This window comes from Ceratotherium simum, chromosome 16 (genome assembly GCF_057802395.1).
Source record: "Ceratotherium simum simum isolate JZ-2026a chromosome 16, ASM5780239v1, whole genome shotgun sequence".
Lineage (NCBI taxonomy): Eukaryota > Metazoa > Chordata > Mammalia > Perissodactyla > Rhinocerotidae > Ceratotherium > Ceratotherium simum.
This window is the reverse complement of record NC_141915.1, coordinates 12004759-12026552: the sequence shown is the minus strand read 5'-3', so window position 1 is coordinate 12026552 and position 21794 is coordinate 12004759.

The following is a 21794-nucleotide window of genomic DNA, read 5'->3' as shown; positions in this document are numbered from 1 at the left end:
GCAAGCTCATTTGAGACTTGTGGCATAAATGGAAAGTAAGTTCAATCAGTATGGTGAAGACATTTTCTCTCACAACATCCACTTGTTTGGGTGCAGGTGCAGAGTAACAGGATGTTTGGGGTTAACCAGATATGATGGCCTTTTATACTTTTTATTGACTGCTCAGAATCTAAACCCCTTTCCTATATTTCCTGTATTTGGTACCCCTTTTCCCATCTTAACAGTCTTGGTGACGGCATAGCCCTCTTCCCACTGTAGAAGCTGAAACGGCCAGATACTTACTTTCCCAGGCTCCTCTGCAGCAAGGACTGAGCACATGACCTAGGTGCAGCCAATCAAATGCACCATACTGAATTTTGAATCGGGAGCTAAGAAATAAACAGACAGTGGAGCGTCGCCACTGACAGTAGTGGAGATGTGGCAGCAGCATCCAATTTCTGGAATCAGCAGTGACGACAGTGCCAGTGGTAGCCCCCAGGTCCCAGTGCCATCAGCAATGTCACTGCAGCATTTACCTTTCTGGGATGACAGCAGAGGTGTCCTCACCAGACCAGTTGTATGTCATTACTTTGGTGGTGATTCTCACCCCATAACCTCAAACCTGGTTCTCCAGCTCTCTCGGCAATTCTTTGAGCCAACAAATATTTATGCAACGTAAATTACTTCATTTATAAAATGGTACATTAATTATCATAAAACCATTGAGTTCATTTACAGGTTAAGTGAACAACTTCAATTTCCTATAATAAGCATATTTGGTGGCCTAAATGAGCAAATGCGATGTCATAATAAATATATTTTTACAAGTTTTATGGTTATCCTAAGCCTTGTGGTTAAAGGTTACATTCCTGTGAGCTTAAACAGAAACAAAAAACCTCTTGTACTCTAACAGATGAATATCTCGTGGAACCTCTTTACATAGTTCCCTCTCCTTGAACACGAATAAACACATTGAGAGGAACTGCCATCGTGATGACAAGGAATCAAGGATGTATAGTCGAATCATAAATTAGATCTTTGATGACACCTGGCTGGTCTCCAACAGTGCTAACTCTTTCTTCCTTCTCTTGCTAAGACAGCAATAACCAGCACAACACTTGCTTTCTCAAATAATTTTAAAAATATATTTCCTTCCCAGCCTTCTCATCAAATACCCTTGTGAGCATTAGTTTCTTTTGATTTTAACTAAGGCTGGGTTAAAGTTTGAGTCTTATAAATTTGAGTCTATATTTCCAGCAATTGTACTTTTTGTTGGGTTTTTTTTTTTTTTGGTCTTTTTTTTTTTGGTCTCCTTGCATTGTCTAGAACCCTCAGATTATTATTAAATCGTAGAGGTGAAATGATTGTGGTTATCATTTCAATTGTGCAACTGAATTCCTTCAGCGACCAGTGTAAATCAATTCTCCAGCATAGCTGTAACTCTGGAGTTTGGAAGGAGGTAAATTGCATGGAATCTGACATGAATACACCAATCTAGTCTCTGATTTTACTTATTTTGGCTCATTATTCTTCCCTCTGCCCTCAGTAACCCCACTTTTGCTTCTCAGACCTCTTACATTAGGTTTTTGTTAATGTTCATTTTGCAAATGAGGACTGCGAGCCTCCAGAGTCTGTCTGAAGTCACACAGCTAATTAGTGACTGCCAAGCCTATGCTCTATTTCTGTGGCAGCAAGTCCAAACCCTTCTCAGGGTATTCCACAGCTGCTGATTCTGTGAGGTTGGTTTTTGTTCTAATTTAAATTCCCGAAAGGTAATAATGATATTTTTCTATGTTTATATAACATAAATCATTTAGCCGATGAGGACAGACCTTCAATTAAGTTCAATAATAAAATTAGTTAAGAAAAAGTTTTTAATCGTTTTAAAAAACACTGATGCTTTGTAAAATAACTTTTTCTCTTTTTTACAAAAATGTTTATTTTGGTAAAAGATTCAAATATCATAAAAATGAGTGGCTAAGAATGTTCTAAAATTGTATCTTCCAGAGAAATGTGAACATGCTTTACACACTATTCAGCAAATCGCTTTTTAACTTAACGTATATCATGGACGTTTTTTCATTTCAGTACTTATGGGTCTAATACATTTTTGTAGTATTATGGTGTATAAATGTACCATATTTTTTATTATCCATTACCCTATGGTGAATATTTGGCTTGTTTCTAATTTAAACCAATGCTGCGGTAATGAATGGTAGCTTCATAAATAGAGCTTTGGCCAGTGAATTTCAATAAACTAGATCCCTATAAGTGAGGTATACTTAAAAAGTGGTGGTGCATTTAAAAATATTTTTGGTACAAATTGCCAATTTTTTCTCCAAAAAGACTTTGCCAATTTACATTCCCATTAATAGTGTATAAAAGTATCCATTTCCCCCCACCCTCATCAACACTGAATATTATCAATCTTTTAAATTTTTGGCAGTCTGATGGATGAAAAATCATATCAAGTTTTATTTGGCATTTTCCTGATAACTGGTGTATTCATAATTTAATTGCCCATTTTTATTTCTAGTCTTGAATTGTCTGTTCGTATCCTTTCACCTGTTTTTATCATTGAGTATTATTCCATTGTATGGATGTACCACAGTTTGTTTATCCATTCTGCCTGAGTTTCTTTAATTGCTTTGCCTTTTTATTTATTTATAGGAACCCTCTATAGACTACAGAGAATAATCCTTTGTCTGTTATATGTGTTACAAATATTTTCTCCCAGCCTCTTGTTTATCTTTTCACTTTGCAATGTCTACCCCAATGTGGAAGTTTTTGGTTTTAATATATATAAATTCAAACTGGTAAATATTTTCCTTATGGCTTCTAGTCTTTATAAATTTGTGTTGTATCCTGCCACTTCACTAAATTGAGCTCAGTCCTTTTTTTTTATTTTTTGGTGAGGAAGATTGGCCCTGAGCATAACATCTGTTGCCAATCTTCCTCTTTTTGCTTGAGAAAGATTGTCGCTGTGCTAACATCTATGCCAATCTTCCTCTATTTTGTATGTGGGTCACCATAGCATGGCTTGACGAGCAGTGTTAAGTCCGTGCCCAGGATCTGAACCCACAAACCCGGAACGGCCGAAGTGGAGCACTCAAACTTAACCACTGTGACACCGGGTCAAACCCTGAGCTCAGTCTTAGCTGGTTAATAGAAGTGAGCCAGGTGAAGGCAGAGAAGAGCATTCCAAATGGAGAGACCAGAAAGGCAAGTTCACAGAAGGGAGCAGGTACAAAGTCTTTTCCCCAGGCTGGCTTCCTTCCACATTGCTTCGTCTCTGCCCCAGGGCCATGTCACTGTCCATGTTGGACTCTGGGTTCTCTGCTATGTAACTGCAGAGCGGAGTAACAGACAGAGACTGACTTACTGTGAACCCCAGATCTGCCCTGACTAGGCAGGCTACCTTGGCCAAGTCACTGAGCCCCAAGAAAGTTTTTATGTCATGTGCTCATTCATTCATTCATTCATCCATCCATTCATTCATTCCATATTTAAAGAGTGATTACTACCTACCAGGCACTGTTTTAGGTACTGGGGATACCCTGATGAAAGAGACAATATTCCTGCTCTCATGGAGCATACTATCTAGTGGAGAAGATGTAATATATAAGCAAATAAATAAATAAAAAGGCAATTTCACGTGGCGATAAGTGCTATTTAAAAAAACAGCATGAGGTAATGGATAGAGGGGGAATGTGTGGCATTGTGGGGGGCATGGAAGGGGGTGAGGACGCGACTTAGGTTGGGTAATTGCGGACAGTTTCTCTGAGGAGGTGATATTTGAACTAAGTATGAGATGATGAGAAGGAACCAGCCGTGTGAAAAGCTGGATGGTGTGCCAGGTGGAGGGACCAGCAAGTGTGAAAACCCCGCCAGGGAGAAAGCTTAGCACGGCACGGGACCAGCAAGAAGACCAGCGCGGCTGGAGCTTCCTGAAGGAGTGGGGGAGCTGTAGGACAGGAGGTTGGAGAACTTGGGGTCATGTCTAAAGTGGCCCTTCATCCCAGTGTCCTTGAGACTTTTCCAGTTTATACCTATTGTCCAGCCCCTCTAAAATTTGGCCTACCCTTTCACTTTCAACAGTGTTTGGGTTTGGACAACGAGTTATACAGTTGTCCTTACCTGAGGGCCACAATAAAGGATTTAGATATTTTCTCAACGCAGTGAGAAGACGTTGGAGGGTTTTAGCCAGGAGAATCAAGGATCCCTTATTGGATGCTTCCTGTAGGCTACATTAGAGCTGTCTCCACTTCTGAAATAAGAGATAGCAGCTGCCATGGACCTGGCTTCTGTTTCAAGGATCTGCAAGATGATCCACTGAGGTGCGATTTTGTATTAAACCTAACATCGTTGAAACACATCACACGCGGCTGAGATAAATTATGCGTATTGGCACTGGCATCCTGGTGCATAGATCAGATCAACACGGGTCAGGCAGGGTACACCAGGTGTCCTAATGCAAGAGCGGGAGGCCCACCCACAGCTGCCCGGGTAGGAGCACAGTGGCAACCTCAATCTTTGCTTTCTGCATCTTGTGATGTATTGCAGCTTGCAAAGATATGCAGATTGAAGATAAACCAATACAGCCAGTACAAGCCCCAAACCAGGAATTGGCAGACCTGATGCATCTCTTCTTCCTGATAGAAGTCCTTCGTCAGCCACGTTATGATGCAAAAACAATGATGTACTAATCAGATCTGACAAAAATCTGGTGAATGAGCAAGAGAGCAAGAGAGAGTGAGAGAAAGTATCAAAAAGAATGTTTGAAATACATATTTATATCCACTGACATTAACAATGCCTCTCACCCCGAGTGTGGAGTCTGTTTTGAGAAAAAATAACTGTAGTATGAGTAACTATAAATAAATAAATGGAGGAATTGGTAGTGTCTGCTCAAAAATGTTTTGTTGTTAATGGTAGAATCACCTAAATCTGGAGATCTTTCAATGAGAGCAAATTACTTAATGAATCCAGGACTATTCTTAATCCTCAAGCACAATGTCTGACCCAGGGTACACGCTCAGTAAATATTTGTGCGGAGAGTTAGCATTGAATGAGTAGATATGTAGCAAAGGGTGGCATATATTAGTAAGTGATCCGTGAAGCTTAGTTAAATGAAGGAAGTAGTTCCAAAGATCTATAATAGACGTAACCATAACGCAGGCACCAAGTACAAGTTTATAGACTGACTGAATGAATGTGTCACGCACAGGGTGTGTTCAGTAAATGTTGGATGGATGGATGGACAGACGGACGGACTGACGGACGGATGGATGGGTGGATAAATGGAAGGAATGAAGGAAGATCTTGCCTGTAAAGTGTCTCTTCTCTTGCCTCTTTCTCTTGGGGTTACAAGGACCAGGAGAACATGGGCCCCTCCTCCTGACTGGCCTCAGAAACGCAGGCTGTGTCCCAGGATCCACTGAGAAGGAGGAAAGAAGAGAGGGTGGGTGAACTCAGAGGTCACCAGGCTGTCCATGGTTTGCATTGCAAAGTTTTGGAGTTCTGAGGTCTATTGCTCTCAGGACCTGAAAGGTTAGAAGGTAAAGGAGCTCTGTCCCCTTCTCTGCTGCCCCCCAGCCCCCCAGACCCTTTCTCAGCTCCTCAAAGAGCTGGCTTTCCTACCTCAGGGCCTTTACACGGGCAGTTACTCTCACCCTCAATGTTTCCACACCTGCTCCCCACCCCATCTCCTTAGTACCCTCATCCTCCTGTCTCAGCATAAATTGTCCCTTTCTCAGAGAAGTCTTTCTGCCCCCCCCCCCCCGTATAGACTAGGTTGCCACTGTCTTCATCTTCACTCAGCTCTCTTATCCATTCTGCTCTTCTCTTTCACCAATCTATAATTATATGTTCATGGTAATTATTTTATTGACAGTCTCCCACGGACTGTGAACCCCAGAGAGCAGGTCTTTTTCTATCTTGTTCACTGTCGAGTCTGCAGCACCTTGCACAGGGCCTGCTATGTAGTAAGTGCTCGATAAATATTGAAAGAACGGAGGTGGAGGGTTGTGGTAGATTTTCAGATGTGCTTTGAAGACCGCCTAGTGTGGGCCAGCAGTCAAAGATTACCCTTCTGGGGCTTTGCCCTGTGAGCTGGGCTCCCCTGACTGTTCCAGCTGTCGCAGGCTGCTTGTTGCCACTCCTCAGAATCAGAATTCTTGATTTCTTTGTGGCTTTCACACCAAATTCTGCCTTTCTTCGGGTGCTGGGGAGAAAGTGTCTATGGTTGTTAAAAAACAAGCTCCATAACATTATACATGACTTATTTCATTCATTAAGTCATGCAGGAAATATTTATTGAGCACCTATTATGCGTGGTGCTAGGTACTGGGACACAATTTCCTTCTTCTCAATGGAGCGTATAGTCTAGTAGGGGAGGGCATCCGTTAATAAAATAATAGCAAAAAATATAAAATTGCAACATGGACAAGAACTATAAAGAACAGATACAGAATGCTGTGAAGGTCTGGAAAGCAGAGGGCTTCTACCCAGTTTGGAAAATCAGGGACAACTTTCCTGAGAAAGTAACACTGGGATCATAAGCATAAGTCAGAGTTACTAGGCAAAGAAGGGAGGAAAGAACATTCCTAACAGGGAGAACAGCATGTGCAAAGGCCCTGTGGCAGGAGGAAAAAGCATAACAAAACAAGCTCCTACAGCATAGGGGCCATATCTTTTACACATTCTATAGAGTAGTAAGTATCAGTTGAATCAAATGGTGGAGCATCAGTTTCCTGCTTATAAAATGAGGATGATAATACTAGGGCCCCAGGGCTGATGGGCAGATCAAATTCCACTTCATTCATGTCTCAGATTGTCTCCTTCTATTCTTCTCACTACAAGTGTCCAGCTCAGGCCTCACCTCTGATCACCTGGGATGACTGTGTCATCTCCTCACTGGTTTCCTCACCTCCTAACTTGCTTACCTCCTATGTATTCTCCATTCTGTATTGAGTGATCCTCTAACATGCCTAAAACCTTCAATGGCTCCCCACTGCTAGCTGGATACAGCCCACATTTCTTAGCAGGTATACAAGGCCTTCAGGATCAGGAACCTACCAAGGTGCCCAGCCTTGCCTCACCTTGTCCCAACTCCCCAGTCCCCGTCTAACATGCCTAAAACCTTCAATGGCTCCCCACTGCTAGCTGGATACAGCCCACATTTCTTAGCAGGTATACAAGGCCTTCAGGATCAGGAACGTACCAAGGTGCCCAGCCTTGCCTCACCTTGTCCCAACTCCCCAATCCCCGTCTAATCCTAAGTGCCCAATATCCAAACTGCTTATAGTTCCTTGAAGGTATCTCCAAGCCCATCTGTCCCACTCGGCACACCTCTGAGTTTATTCCTACTAATCTTTCGGGACTTGAATCTGAATGGGATCTCTTCCAGCAAACCTTCCTTGACCCATCCCCTCCCAGATTTGAGGGGAAGACCCCTTTAGGGCCCTTATCACAGTGTTTGTAGTTTCTGGTTTTGTTTTTTGATCTCTATTCCTTGAAGGCAGGATGTAGGTCTGCAACTAGAGCTTCCGTGAAGAGGCTTCAAAGAATATCTGCTGTGTGAAGGAATAAATGGGTGAAAGAATGAAACACTCTGCTTGGGCAGGGTATTCAGGCACCAGTTTACTATTAGGACATCCATCAAAGGCTCCTGGGAGATTCCCCACTGGGGAGGGTGAAGCTTACAGGAATCCATCCCTTGGGAACTCTGCAAGGATCTTAACCTTGCCTCTGGCTTTTGGTTTGGCCCTCATCCTTCTCTGAACAGTGCCGTCCCCTACCACACACACCTTCTCTTTCTGTCTGACATCGGATTGCACATTGTGCCCCGAGCACGTCCCTGCAGAAGGATCTGGATCTGCAGGCCTGGGGAAGGCACAAGTTCTGGTCCTTTGCCCTGAGCACACACAGGAAGTCAGCCAGCCAGGCAGGCAGCCACAGTTATATTTAGATTTCTGTCACCTGATGGGGTCATCCATTAATAAGGGCACAGTGGCAGCTGTGGCATTACAGAAGTAAACTGAGTTGGGACGAGGAGCAGCGAGGAAGTGGGCAGGAAAGTCAGGCACTGACTCCTGGCCCATTTAAGCAAGCCACAGTGGAGGGATGAAAATGCGTGGCTTACATTAAACATGGAGAGATGAAGGTCAGACCCAAAGAGGAACATGACTTTAGAGAAAAATCAGTGCCTGGCTTGGCCCCGGGAAAGGCAGTGTCCGAGATCAGCAGAAAGAGTCTCTCAGCTGATTGGGCCCCTTCCTGCCCTGGAGGCCAGGCTGGGCAGGATCTCGCCCCCTTCCTGCCGGGTGAGCCGCAGCTGAGTGAGTGACACTTTGACAGACGGTAGCGCCCAGCTGCAGTCAGCAGAAAGAGCTGCGGTCACAGGACCCCATTCATAGGGAGAAACCAGAAAGAAGCGGACAGGGCAGGATTTTTTTTTTTCAAGCCCCAAAGGCCTTTCTTGCCCCAGATTTGATTTATCAAATTACTGCCCTGGGGAAGCAACCTAAGTGCCCATCAAGGGACGAATGGATAAAGAAGATGTGGTATATATACACAATGGAATACTACTCAGCCATAAGAAACGACGAAATCCAGCCATTTGTGACAACATGGATGGACATTGAGGGTATAATGCAAAGTGAAATAAGTCAGAGGGACAAGGTCAAATACCGTATGATTTCCTTCATTAAGTAGTAGATAATAACAACAATAAACAAACACATAGGGACAGAGATTGGATTGGTGGTTGCCAGAGGGGAAGGGGGGAGGGAGGAGGGTGAAAGGGATAATTCGGTACATGTGTGTGGTGATGGGTTGTAATTAGTATTTTGGTGGTGAACATGATGTAGTCCATGCAGAAATAGAAGTACAATGATGTACACCTGAAATTTTTACAATGTTATAAACCAATGTTACTGCAATAAACAAAAAATTAAAAAAAAAAAAAAATAGAAAAAAAAAAAAAATTACTGCCCTGGGATCCAGGGAATGGGCCCTAAATTATCACAATCCAGTTTTCCTTCCTTTTATCTCTTGATCCATCCCTACCCCTCTGGCGAGGCCTTTGTGAGGATCTCCTGACCCGGCTTTCCCCCTCCAGGCTATTCCAGACCCTGCCCACCGGGTTAGCTTCCCATGACCCAATCCTCTTGGAAACACCCCATGCTGCCCTTCACCTCAGGGTCATCCACGCCTCTCAGTCTGGCTTTCAAAGTTCTCCACGTCTGACATCCAGCATCCCGCCAGACTCACCTTTTTTTTTTTTAAACAGCTTTACTGAGGTATTATTGACATATAAACTGCACACGTGTAAAGTATACAATTTGATAAGTTTTGAGATATATATATACACATATACACCCCAGAAACCAACATCACAGTCAAAATAATGAACATATCAATCACCCCCAAAAGTTTTCTTGTGTCCTTCTGTCCTCCGTTCTTCCCACTCCCCACTCCCTCTACCCCACCCTCCCAACCACTGATATGCTTTCTGTCACTAGAGATTAGTTTGCAATTTGGAGGTTTTTATATATAAATGGAATCCTACGGTAAGTACTCCTTTTTGTCTGGCTTCTTTCACTCAGCACAATTATTCTGAGATTCATCCCTGCTGCTGTATGTATCAATAGTTCATCCCTTTTTATTGCTGAGTTAATACTTTCCTTCGCATGAATGAACTACAAGTGTTTATCCTTTTACGTGTTGATGGACAGTTAGATTGCTCCCAGTTTTTGACTCTCAGATAAAACAGCTCTGAATGTTGGTGTCCAAGTCTTTGCGTGGACATGTGCTTTCATTGGTCTTGGGGGAATACCTAGGGGCTCAATGGGTGGTCCTACGTAAGTACATGTTTAACTTTTTCAGAAACTGCCAAACTGTTTTCCAAACTGGTTGCTCCATTTTACAGTCCCACCGGCAGTGTATAAGAGTTCCTGTTCCTCCACATCCTCACCAACACTTGGATGCTCGGTCTTTTTCATTGTAGCCATTCTGATAGGTGTATAGGTATCTCATTGAGGTTTTAATTTGCATTTTCCTAATCACTAGTGATGTTGAGGATGTTTTCATGTGCTTATTTGCCATTTGATGTAGTGTCTGTTCAAATATTTTCCCCCTTTTTTAATTGAATTGTTTATTTTCTTATTAAGTTTTGAGAGTCCTTTATATATTCTGTATACATGTCTTTATCAAGTGTATGATTTTCAAATATTGTCTTCCAGTCTGTGGCTTATCCTCTCATTCTCTTAGCAGTGTCCTTTGAAAAGAAGTTTCTAATTTTGAGGAAGTCCAAGTCATTGATTTTTTTCTCTTTTATGGATAGTGCTTTTGATGTCGTATCTAAGAAATCTTTGCCAAACCTAAGGTCATGAAGATTTTCTCCTATGTTTTCTTCCAGAAGTTTTAAGTTTTACATTCAGTTCTATGATCCCTTTTGAGTATTGTGGTTTGGTTTTGTTCGGTTGGTTTTTAGGTTGTTTTGTTTTATTTTGTTTGCTTATGGATGTCCTATGGCTTCAGCACTATTTGTTGAAAAGACGATTCTTTCTTTCTCCTCTGAATTGCCTTTGCAGCTTTGTTGAAAATCAATTGACCGTACATGTGTGCGTCTATTTCTGGACACCGTATTCTGTTCCATTGACCTATTTAAAGAAGTGAAAAACTATCCTTTCTCCAGTGCATTGCCTTTGCACCTTTGTTGAAAATCAACCGACCATGTATGTGCAGTTCTGTTTCTTGACTCTCTATTCCGTTCCACTGATCTGTTTGTATATTTGATATATTTCATATATTTGCACTAATACCTTGTTTTTTTATTACTGTAGTTAAAGACCTTGAATTGGGTAGTATTAAATCCTCCAACTTTGTTCTTCTTCAATGTTATTTTACCCATTCTAGGTCCTTTGCATTTCCATATATATTTTATTTTATTTATTTTACAATACTATGAGGTGGGTACTATATTATCATTATCTTTGGTGGCAATATGACACGGTCATATCAATATCATGGGTCATGGGCTCTGGACTTTTGAGTACCTGGATTCGAACCCCATCGTTGTCACTTATTAGCCTAATTTACCTGACGCAGTTATTTAACTTTTTTATGCTTCAGTCCTCTCATGTATAAAATGGGTTTATTAAGAATACTTAGCTCAAACAGTTGCAGGGATAATTAAATGAGATAATTATATTAAGTTCCTGGAATACTGAGTAAACATTCAGTAAGTACAAGCTACAATCATTATCCCCATTTTGCAAGTGATAGAAGTTGAATTTTGGAAGGTTAAATAACTCTCCCAGAGAAGAGCTTAAAAATAATACAATAAATTTATAAGTGACACAACCACAGTATTTGGACTCCAGACCCCAGTTCCTTAGTCACTATAGTATAATCCATCCTGTAAATTTTATAAAGATAATTTCTAATCCTCATACAATGCTGCAATAATAGCAATAAGCCCTTCTATAATACTTAGCTTGTGCTAGACATTATTCTAAGTATGTGCTTTACATATCTTAACTCACGTGATCATCACAGCTCTAGGAGGTAGGTATAGTGTTATCCCCAGGTTACAAACTCAGAGACTAAGGCACTGTTACGTTAAGCAATTTACTGGAGGATAAATAGATAGTAAGTGGCAGGACCAAATGTTATTTTGGTCATTCTAGGTCCTTTGCATTTCCATATAAATTTTAGAATCAGCTTGTTCCACCAAAAAAAGCCCACTGAGATTTTGATTGGAATCCTGTTGATTTTGTAGATCAATTTGGAGAGAATCGACACCTTACCGATATTGAGTCTTCTGATCCATGAATATAATCTCCACTTATTTAGGTTTTTAAAAATTTTTCTTAGCAATGTTCTGTAGTTTTCAATGTGCAGGTCTTGCACATCTTTGTCAGATCTCTCCCTAAGTAATTAATATTTTTATGATATTGTAAATGGTATTTTTAAAAATTTCAATATCTGATTGATCATTGTTAGTATATAGACATACAATTTAGCTCTGTATTATATCCTGCAACATTATTAAACTCACTTATTAATTCTAGTGTCTTGTCATTCTATAGAATTTTCCACATAGACAATCATATCTTCTGTGAATAAATATAGTTTTACTTTTTCTTTTCCAATCTGGATTCCTTTTATTTCTTTCTCTACTTTATTGTACTGACTAGAACTTCCAGTACAATGTCGAACATGAGTGGTAAAAGCAAACATCCGTGACTTGATCCTGATCACAGGGCTAAAGTATTCAGTATTTCAGCATTAAGAATGATGTTAGCTATAGGTTTTTCATAGATGCTCTTTTAGAATTTGAGAATTTTTAATTTTTAAAATAATAAAAAACCTGTTATATCTATCTGCATATTTACCATTTCAAGGCTCTTCATTCCTTTGTATACATCCAGATTCCATCTGGTATCATTTTTCCTCTGACTGAAGGACTTCCTTTAGCAGTTCAGGTCAGCTAATAATATATTGTCTTAGTTTTCCTGCAAGATATTTTCATTAGGTATAGAATTCTAGATTGATAGTTTTTTTTTCCTTTTGGTACTTTTAGACTGTTGCTCCACTATCTTCTGGATCGTATTGATTCTAAAAAGAAGGTTACTGAAATATTTGTTTCTCTATATGTACATAATGTGCCTTTTTTCCTCTGGCTCCTGTTAGATTTTCTCTTTATTGCTAGTTTTAAATAGTTTGATTATGATGTACCTTGGTGTAGTTTTCTTCATATTTCTTGTACTTTTGGTTCATTGAGCTTCTTAGATCTGTGGGTTTACAGTTTTCATCAAATTTGGAAAAATTGAATTCATTATTTCTTTGTGTATTTTTTCTGCACCTCCCCCTTTCAGGGCTCCAGTCATATATTAGCCTTCTTGAACTTATTCCACACTCCATGTTCATTTATTTTCAGCCTTTTTTTCCTCCATGTTTCATTATGGATAGTTTCTCTTACTATGTTAAATTCACTAATCTTGTCTTCTGTATCATCTTTGTTTGTTAGTGTGGTCGAGTCGATTCCAACTCCTAGTGACCCTGTGTTCAGCAGAGCAGAACTGTGCCTGGTCTTTTTGCACCATCCTCTCACCTTCTGACGCTCTATCAGACAATGCTCTGCTGCTATTCATAGGCTTTTCACTGCCAATTTTTCAGAAGTGGGTGGCCAAGTCCCTCTTCCTAGTCTGTCTTAGTCTGGAAGCTCCACTGAAACTTGTCCACCATGGGTGGCCCTGCTGTTATGTGGCATAGCTTTCAGCAGCACAGCAACACACAGCCGCCACAGTATGACAACTGACAGATGGGTGGTGTGGTTCCCTGACCGGGAAATAAACCTGAGCCATAGCGGTGAGAGCGCCGAATCTTAACCAGTAGACCACCAGCCTGTAGTGTCTAATCTGTAAATTTCATCCGTGTATTTTTTTTTAAAGATTTTATTTATTTATTTATCTTCCCCCCAAAGCCCCAGTAGATAGTTGTATGTCATAGGTGCACATCCTTCTAGTTGCTGTATGTGGGATGTGGCCTCAGCATGGCTGGAGAAGTGGTGCGTCGGTGCGCACCCAGGATCCGAACCCGGGCCGCCAGCAGCGGAGCGCACGCACTTAACCACTAAGCCACGGGGCCGGCCCAATCCGTGTATTTTTCATCTCTAGAAGTTTGATTTGGATCATATATATCTTCTATGTCTCTACCTAACATGCTCGTGTCCTCTGAGTCCATCCTTTCTGTCGTTTCAGGGTCTGTTTCCATTGATGGATTTTTCTCCCCCTTATGAGTTGTAGTTTCCTGATTCATTGAACACTTGGTAATTTCTCATCGAGGAATGTTATTTTAGGTAATGTCAAAGCCTCTCTGGGCCGGCCCCGTAGCTTAGTGGTTAAGTGCGGGCGCTCCGCTGCTGGTGGCCGGGGTTTGGATCCCAGGCGTGCACTGACGCACCACTTCTCCGGCCATGCTGAGGCCGCGTCCCACATACAGCAACTAGAAGGATGTGCAGCTATGACATACAACTATCTACTGGGGCTTTGGGGGAAAAAAAATAAATAAATAAAATTAAAAAAAAAAAAAAGCCTCTCTGAGGAGGTGACATTAGACTGGAGACAGTATTGAGAGGCAGCCAGCAGCCTTTTTAATCCTGACCAACACTGATAAGAAGAAAATATATCTCATTTTAATTTGCATTTCCCTGATTACCGATGAGGCTAATTTTCAGATTTATTGGCCATTTGAATTTTAGAAGAAGAAATTCTTATGTCCTTTGCCCATTGTTTTCTCTATTGGTTGTGCATCTTTTACATAATGATTTATGGCAGTTTTTTATATATTAAGGAAAATAACTCTACTCTTGTCACCTAGTGTGGACATTTTTTCACAATTTGCCTTTGTCTTTCAAATTTGTACTTGCTGTTCCTTATGCCTGGAATGCAGCTCACTCTTACTCTCTGTTACTCCAATCTCCCTTACACTCCTCCATTTTTCTCCAAAATCTTTATTACCACCTGACATATTATATATTTATTTGTGTTACGTTTCCTTTTGTGATTGTCTCCTAACTAGAAAATAAACTGTACAAGAGCAGAGATTTATCTGTTTTATTTACTACTGTGTCCTCCCAAGCATCAAGAACAGAGCACATGGTAAGTTCTTATTAAATATATTTTGGGGAAAGAAGGGTTAATTTTGTTTCAATGTTTTTTGCTTTCACTAAAGCTGATCACCTTTTCAGTTATGGTTTCTGACTTTAAGACACAGTCAGAAAGCCTTCCCCACTTCAAGAATATTTGTTTTAATTTTTAACATTGGAACTTTGAAAGCTATTTGGAATTAATTTTGATGTGTGAAGTATGATTCTGATTATCAATGAATTTTCTTCCTTCTTTGTAGTTCCTGACAACCACCATTCTAATTTCCATCTTTATGAATTTGACTACTCTAAGTTCCTCATATGACTAGAGTCACACAATATTTGTCTTTTTGTGACTGGCTTATTTCACTTAGCATAGTATCCTCAAGGTTCATCCATGTTGTAATGTGTCAGAATTTCCTTCCTTTTTAAGGCTGAATAGTATTCCTTTGTATGTATATACCACATTTTGTTTATCCATTCATCCGTTGATGGACGCTTGAGTTGTTCCCACTTTTTGGCTATGGTGAATAATGCTGCTATGAATATGAATGTACAAATATCTCTTTGAGATCCTGCTTTTAATTCTTTAGAGTATATACCTAGAAGTGTAATTGCTAGATGATATGGTAGTTCTATTTTTAATATTTCGAGGAACTGCCATACTGGTTTCCATAGCAGCTGCACCATTTTACATGTACACCATCAGTGCACAAGGATTCCAATTTCCCGACATCCTCGCCAACACTTTTATTTTCTGTTTTGTTTTTTTTAATAGTAGCTATCCTAATGGATGTGAGATGGTATCTCATTGTGGTTTTGATTTGCCTTTCCCTAAATGATTAATGATGTTGAGCATCTTTTCATGTGCTTGTTGGCCACTTGTATATCTTCTTTGGAGAAATGTTCATTCAAGTCCTTTCTCCATTTTTTTTTTTTTTTTGTGAGGAAGATCAGCTGTGAGCTAACATCTGTTGCCAATCCTCCTCTTTTTTGCTGAGGAAGACTGGCCCTGGGCCAACATCCATGCCCATCTTCCTCTACTTTATATGGGGCGCCACCACAGCATGGCCTGATAAGCAGTGTGCATGTCCATGCCGCGGATCCGAACCTGGGAACCCCAGGCTGCCAGAGTGGAGCACACGAACCTAACCGCTAGGCCACCAGGCCGGCCTCCCTTATTCCATTTTTTAATCGGGTTGTGTGGTGTTTTTTGTTGTTGAACCAATTAATTTTTAACAGTTGGAGTTTCACTCTTTGTACAAAGAGAAGTGAAACAATAAAAAGAATAAGAGCAGCGTGTGGTGAGGAGGGTTGGAGAAAGAGATTTCTGATCAAAGAGATTTCTGATCAGGATCTCCTTTCCCTGTCTGGATTCTCAGCTCTCCAGGCAGTATCTGCTTTGCTCTGCTCCTCGCCTCAATCCACAGACTTGGAATTCCCGCGGTTCCTGAGGGAGCGGGGTGGGTTGGGCTCTGCCAGGCTTCTCTGCAGGCGTGAGGGCCTCTCATTTGGTTTAACAATTAGCCAGTGGGGTGGGGTGGGGGGAGGCCGCGGGCGGGGGGTGGGGATGAGAGGGTGAGGGGCGCCATCTGGTGGTAGAAGTGAGAATGTTTCCAGATTTTCAGCAATTTATCAATTCCAGTGAGAATCCCAGGAAGAGGCTGTTTTAGGTAACTTTTTGAGAATCTCCTCAGCTCAGTGGGTACTTCCGCCCTCCACTCAGCTTTGGGAGTGCCAGGGTGGAGATCACCGGCACAGTGCCCCATGCTGTGTTCATAAGGGCTCCAGAATATCCTGCCCCCACAAGCAGGAATTCCCTCACAGAGCCCCCAGATTCCTCCTTCAGGGAATCCCTGGGGCTCCTTTGGGGTAACCTTGTCCTTTCTGGCTCCAGTTCTGGAATGCACATCCCTCCATTCAGGTTTGACCCTGAGGCCCTCCCTGGCGTGCAGAACATCAGAGACAGCGCCTGATCTGAGCGGTCCAGCCTTGGTCAGGCTGCCTGAGTGGCCCGTGTGCCACTCCCCTGCAGCTCTGCCTTCATCTCCAACACTTGGTGTGCCTCCTGCCCACGAAGGCTCTGGGTTCCGGCCTTGCTTGGTGGCTTCACCTTCTTGGCTGTCCCTGAAGCAAGCCCTCGGGTCTTTTATATCAGAATTTCGCTGCAAAATTCAGCAGGGACCCCAGGTAATGGGTAGCAATTTAACAGTCGAAGCTCTAGTATCTCCCATAAATATGAGGGCCCTTGTTCTCAGTCTACAAACTGCCCCTGATGCCCTTCCCCTCCCAGAAGCTCCACTGATCTGCTCTTCTTTATAATTCCTAAGCCTCAGCCCTGCCATCTTTCATGTGAGAAATCTGTGTTTCAGTGGAAAACCGTGCATTGTCTAAACTCTAGAGGACATCCTTCTGGGTTTTCTGACCCCAGTTCTCTGTAAAGTGTAGATAACTCATAGCAACAGAAAAATAATTCTGGTCTATAGACCTGGGAATTCTGTCCTATCCTGTAGAGGTTGAATTGACACCACCATCCCCTCGCCCCGCTGTGTGGATTAACCAGTTTTACTTACATCTGCACTTTCATTTCGATATTCCTGATCTATAAATGTGTCTGTCCCTTGGATTTTCTTTTAAATCTGTTAGAACACCTGCCTGGCTCCCTCATTGATTAATGAGAATAAAATCTTTAAGAGGTGCTCATTTTTATATCTGCATGAGACTCAAGATTTTACCTTTTATTGAAAACTAGCTTTTAATGCTAAACTGGGTAGGCCCCTACCCCTAGAAAAGCCCACCTTTGCAGCATTGAGGCCCAAAAGGGTCCTTGTTCAGGGGGGAGTAACAGGGGCGACCTGGTTCCCCTTCAGTTGCCCTCTGGCCTCCGAGGAGACCTCACCTCTGTGTCTTGTTCCCCATAGGCAGCAGCACATGTGGCAGGGGAACGTGTCATGTAGGCAAAGTTGAGATTTTTCTGGATGAGTGGGAGGAGTCTTGCTTTGAAGGTTTCTGTATTGTTTTGCCCTAGAATAGTTTGAAGATAGCTCAGGAGCCTGGCCATCCATGCACTTGCCAGGAGGTAAAATGGTTGGCTTTTGAAGGTTTTGAAATTGCTTTAGCCTTTTTCAAGAAAAAGTTGCTACCGAGGGCTGGGGGAAGGGAGGATAGGGAGTTCGTGTTTAATAGGGGCAGAGTTTCAGTTTGGGAAGATGAAAAAGTTCTGGAGATGGATGGTGGTGATGGTTGCACAACAGTGTGAATATGCTTAATGCCACCGAACTGTACACTTAAAAATGGTTAAAATGGGAAATTTTATGTTATGTACATTTTACCAAAATAAAAATTAAAAAAGAGAGAGAGTTGCCAATTTGAATACTTTTCTGGGTGGGTTCCTGTGGGCAAAGCTGAAACTGGGCAAGATTTCACAGCTTTTCAGAGACTAAACTTTGTGTGTTGTGATTTTTAAAAATAAACCTTCCTCCTCCCACCCCACCCCCTTAGTTATCAACCGAACAACAAATGATGACTGTGACCATCTAGAAGGCTCCATGGAACAGAATGGTAGAGATAAAAAGAAGGAGCTGACTGTGTGGGGGAGACGATCTGTCAATATGACCCTTGCTGTCGTTCTGAAAGGATTGTTTTGGTAGCAAATGACAGAAACCATCCTGGAGCTGGCTTAGACATAAACAAGAAGAAGGTATTGGGAGGGTCCTGGAGATGCTGGAGGAGGTGTTAGTTTCCCGTTGCTGCTGTAGCAAATTACTGCAAATTTAGTGGCTTAAAACAACACAAATTTAATCTCTTACAATTCTGGATGTCAGAAGTCTAAAATGGGTTGGCAGGGCTGGTTCCTTCTGGAGACTAAGGTAGAACCTGTGTCCTCACCTTTTTTAGCTCCTGGAAGCTGCCAGCATTCCTTGGTTCACGACCCCTTCTTCCATCACTCCAACCTCTTGCTCCCATGGTCACAACTCCTACTACTGACCCTGACCTTCTATCTCCCTCTTGGAAGAACCCTTGTGATTACATTGGGCCCACCCGATAGTCCAGGAAAATCTCTCAACCTCAAAATCCTTAATTTAATCACATCTGCAGCGGCCCTTTTACCATATAAAGTAACATACTCACAGGTTCTGTCTGGGGACTGGGCTGTCTTTGGGAGCCATTATTCAGCTCACCACAGAGGGTTAGTGAGGCTCATGGGGACATACCTGGACATCCCCCTACAGGCAGTAATCTTAAATTGCGTGTATTCAGATATGCTTGTTACATTGCTAACCATCATCTATACCTCCTATTCCTCCCCATCCTGCCTGGGGAGGGGTGTCTCTGGCTCCTTCTGGGCTTCCTATGTGCTTTGTTCACGTTTCATACACTGGTGGCTCTCTGGGATGATGTGACAAAGGTCTTTCTAGTTGTTATTATATACTTTCTGTACTCCTCTAATACATCTCTACGTCCATATCCTTGAAACTAAGTAAACCATTCATCTTCGTGTGCTGATGTGTATGTGACCCAAGGCCCTGGGACTATCTGGGGGATCCATGCAATTAGATCTTTGAAGATTTTGAACTTCTAGCCTCTGGAACTGTTAGACAATAAATTTCTTTTGTTTTAAACCAATGAGTTCCTCGTACTTTGCTGCAGCAGCCCTAACAAATGAATACAAATACGTATTGCCCAATTGCCCTCTAGAAAGGCTGTATAAGTTTAAATTCTCCTTGTAATAAACTGTCTTTATGCACTTGCCTTTTATGATTGGTGAGGTGTCATAACTTTTCCTATGTTTGCCAACTATTTGTGTGTCTCCCATGAATTGCCTGTTTATACCTTTTGCCCATTTTTCTATTGGGATGTTCATTTTATTTCTTATTAGCTTGTAAGAGATGTTTTCAAGTTAGAAACATTGACCCTTTCCCATTTAGGGACCAAATATTTTTCCCCATTTAGGCATCTATCTGTCACCTATGTGTCTGGTTTCTCTTATCCTTCAGAAACTTTAAAAAAGTAGAATCAGATTTATCAATGCTTTCTTTTATGTTTTTTGGTTTTGTAGCTAACTTAGAGAAAGTCTTTCCCTACCCATGATAATTTAAAAAAGAAAATTATCCATATTTTCTTCTGGTACTTCTATAATTTCATATTTTAAAGTTAAATCTTTGCTATCCCTGGAATGTGTTTTCCTGTGAGAAGCGAGATTGGAATCAGGTAGTTTTTCAAAGAGACTGGACAGTACCATGCAATGAAGAATCCATCTTCTCCATGCTGATCTGAAATGCCACCTCTATCATATCCTAAATTCCCAGTGTACTGGAGTCTATTTTGACTCTATATTGTGATCACTGTCACAATTATCCTGACTGTAGTAATCTATTCACTTGTCTTTATCCCCACTGGACTGTGAGTCACTTGAAGACAAGAACTGGGTCCTGTTCACCATCGTACTCGGTAACCGGCACAGAGGAGGCACTCAATAAATACTTGACCAAATACCTGACTACTAACAGATGGTGTCATGAGGCACCACTGCTGCTTTTTCCTGGGGTGTCCTGGCTCCCAGTGCAGACACACAACCACCTCTCATCTCCCATGGAGGATATGCACGCAAAGGGACAGCTCAGAGGTGGTTAGACAACGGAAGGGAGGCTCCTGCTCCAATGGCCAACTCTTGCTTGCATTTCCAGCTAGGTGAACTCCCAAGAAAGCTACCTGAGCAGGAAGGCACATGCAGCAAGGCCCTGGGCTGATATTTTACCCATGGCATGGGATGGACAATGATTGTAAGTCTCCATGGGGAAACACTAGACCAAAATATTCCTATTCCAAAATAGGAACTGGGTTTTTTTTTCTTTCAACTTAAGGTAGTTTGATACTTTGAACCATAGGGCAATGAAGTTGTTGGACTTGATGTATGGGGCTCAATAATAAGGGAGGTGAGAGTTTTCCACCCAAGTTATGGCACCCTGTTTCCAGGTCGTCAGCAGCCTGGTACAGTGGAAAGAGCCGCTCAGTCTGCAGCTGGGAGGACCTCACTCAAATCTGAGTTTGCCAAATCGAGTGCTCTTTCCACTGTATCAGGTTGCCCAACTGTGCCCTACGGTTCAAGATATCAAACTACATTATGTTAAGCTTCCAGGCCTCCACCCTTCAGTGGCCATTCCCTCCAAGGTGCCAGCTGCTACCACGAGGGCTTACTTTCACACTGAGAGCTTCCATCCATTGGTTCTGGTTCTATGTTTTGATGCCACACGATACAAGTGGAACCTTCCTGCCTGTGTTAGCAGTTTTGTGATTAGAAGGCAGAAACCACAGCCCCTTTAAACATTATTTCTGCCCATATAGCCCCATACAGCCCTTTCTTCAACTGTTGCTCATGGCAGGGATTAATTGACACTTGTGAAGTGGCACAAGGGGTAAGACCCTCATTTTATTCAGATTTGGATGGCTTAGTGGGAAGAACAACACAGCCGAAGCTGTGTGCTGCCTGGCAGGATATTGACAAGGATGTTGAATCATAGGGTGAGGAGGGGCCTAGAATCCCTTCTGAGTCTCCTCTAGAAGACTGATGGTCTGATGGTCTCTGGTTCTGTGGCTTTAAGAGGTGAATGTCTTGTGTGTCCAGCCATGCTCCTTGAGAGGTCAAGCTGGACCAGAATCCTGAGAAAAGGAAAGCACCCAGATGACCACAAGAGGGCCCCCTCCATTCTCCTGGACCGCCCTCGGGGCCTCTTTAGTTACCCAGACCGGCAGCTGGCATTTCAGATGTGCAGACAGAAGGCCAAACACGACCACCCGGACTTCCTGCCCTCCTCTTGTAGCGGAAAGGCAATGGTGGAGCCAGCGGAAGAGTGTGGGTGGCAAGGAAGTGGGCAGGTCCAGGTGCCCTGGTGTGGGGCCTAAACTGCTCTCAGGCCTCCCTCTGCCGACACATTCACTCCTGGTCAGCCACACAGCCACCTGCTGCTCTGCAGACACTCTGGCTTGGTCTTTTCACATTCACTCCACTTGGTGAGCTCCCACACATCCCTCAAGGCCCAGTTCAAATGCTACTACTGGGACCCTCTCAGCCCTTCCACTTCGGTGCTCCCAGGGCCCCAGCATTCATTGCTTTCAGTAGTAATTACTTCTGTGCCATTCCCTCCTGGAGAACATGGGC